The sequence below is a fragment of the Dysidea avara genome, chromosome 12 (genome assembly GCF_963678975.1).
Source record: "Dysidea avara chromosome 12, odDysAvar1.4, whole genome shotgun sequence".
NCBI classification, from domain to species: Eukaryota; Metazoa; Porifera; class Demospongiae; order Dictyoceratida; family Dysideidae; genus Dysidea; species Dysidea avara.
The window spans coordinates 14430444-14433233 of NC_089283.1; positions in this window are offsets into that span (position 1 = coordinate 14430444).

Here is a 2790-nt window from a genome sequence, read left to right on the forward strand (position 1 = left end):
TTTGGCTTTACTAAGGCAATCTTTGAATATAAATACCAGTGACTCTTCAACTAGAAAGGTGCATGTTCTACTACCAGCTTTTGTGATTCAATTACATGGTGATGTGCACAATAGCTAGACTTAATGATAGAGCGCTACACATTACAGTGCATTTTAGAGGGTAGACCAAACCATACAAAACAGCCTTAACAGCTGATACAAATTACCCTAGCTAGGGTGATGATTACCTAGTTATTTGCATAGTCACCAATAAACATTGCTTAACACCTATAGCTACCGTCATTACTACTTACCATAAGTTTCCTGCATGTCTGTAAAGTTTAATCTGTCTTACTTGAATTCTTGGAACACATATAGCCTGCTACAGCTACTTCAATTGCTTCATGAAAAGATGTTATAACTAAAATATGATGTTTCCAGTGCAAACAAATTTTTAGCAAAATTTAGCTATATAAAATAGTTGCAGGTAAACATTAACTTGAACTAACCATTGACGCATTAGTGCACTCAGTGTATACGTATCATAAAATAGAAAGTTATGTATTACCATGCATTAATAACTAGCAGCAGATGAACAAAGATTCAACTAGTTTGCTAGGTAAGTACGTACATATAGGACCTAATTAAGGAACCAAGAATTCAACTTTAATCATATGACATTCAGATTCAGTTACATGAATCCTCAGAGACTGCTAGACTCAGTGGTTTAGTTAAAAACTTAGTATGCAAGCCTGAGGGAACTTTCCCAGGCACAACTAAATTACAGATCCAAATCAGTGTGAATCAGACAGTGATGATCACTGCACCATTTCATTTCTAAACGATCAACTAAATATTCTGGAGCATGGTGGTCAGTATGAACACACACACACACACACACACACACACACACACACACACACACACACACACACACACACACACACACACACACACACACACACACACACACACACACACACACACACAAACACACACACGCACATGCACACACACACACCAAACAAAGCCAGCATGGTCACGCCTACCCAGTGCACCACTCGGTTGCTAGGAGTCAGTGCTGGCAAATCCAGGACTAGTAATCCGCAGGAGGCTCACAGGTGAAGGTGTGGGCATCCAAAGTACCACCTGGACCTTCACCCATTGTGTGAGATATGGACAGTTGGCATTTGCTTCCCCAGTTAACACCAGGTACCCACTGATGGGTGGGCTGCTTCCCCAGTTTATAAACACACACACACGTGCGCGCATGCGTGCACACACGTACACACACATACACACACACACACACACACACACACACACACACACACACACACACACACACACATACACACACACCATGCATTGCAATTAATGGAATCAGCATTCAGCCTTGTATGTTGCATACAATATCTCAGCAAACCTCACAGCAAACATTGGCACATAAGTAAAACTTGACATTTCAGGTCTAGATCTCCTGAATCACCACCACAGGAAAGTTACAAAGGACGATTATTCCTATACTACAGTTTCTAAGTTGTTACATGTGGTTCAGGATATCCATGTATAAATGTAGTAAGGTAGCTTTCCTATATGAGGCATGATGCATTTTCTTCCTGCAAATTTGGAACCGGATTGGCCCTAGCACATAATTTGTATCTGAACCATTGTAAGCCCCTGGAAAGTATACTTATTTAGCATGCCAGGAGTTCATAAGCACCATAAGCAATGTGAATCATGTTCTAAAGTGCTCTAATGTACAAAAGAAAATCAATTTACATTAATTGCCTACAAGCAAGTATAGTTTCATGCGTGTGGTATAGGTGTAGCAATATGGGAAATTCAATTTTACACGGTATGGCATATTTGATCAGTTGACCTTATTACACAGTGACCTGATCAAACAGTTTTCACTACTGTATCACATCCTGTATGATGCTATCACAAAAAAATTTCCTGTTATGGTAATGAATCTCTGATAAGTGGTTTAATTTCCCTTACAGTCATGCATTCAGCCATGCCCGAGCCTTCCCTAAAATGCAATTGAACGTATTGCAGGTGTTTTCCCTGACAATGAAGTATAGCTAACTAAGTTAATTTCCAGTTGGGTGTGTTCCATACCCATATAACTCTAAACAAGTTTTTGATTTTTAATCATAAATCAACTGGCATTGCATGGTGCACACGCAAATAAAAATTACCCAGCCATGATGATTAGTCACCTCAGTCATGCAGGCCAGTAAAATTTCATCAAGTGGATAGCTATATGCATGTTTCACTAGGTGAATTTAAAGAGGTGATCGACCTGTCTGTGTAGTTGCTCAACGAATCAATTGTCTGCATGATTTCCATGCATGTGACCATTACTTGATGCAGCCTTTGAATCAGAAACAAAGGGCATGATATAGTCTGACAGCGGTGGTTATGCTGGCAACTGGCAGGACACAGTGGAGGCCGACACCATTACAGAACCATTAGGATGCAACGCCTGTGGTTTCCCATTAGCTAGCTCATATAGCTAGCTACCCGAAGTGGAAGTACTAATTTAGTATAACATTGTGAGTAGAAACAACAAACTCCACAACTGCTTTATGAAGGTCAATTATGGTGGTTGCGGTCACATAACCTGACCGCTAGCTATAGATATATAGTGGTCACTTCTAATGCTTGTCACGCAAGTAATCTTGGGCGCGCTACATTTGTTTGGTTTGGTACCGAGATAGATACCAAACAAATCTTACTAACACACCAAAACATCCGTTACGATTGAATTAACATAGCTTACTATAAAAAAAAACCTCACACAAG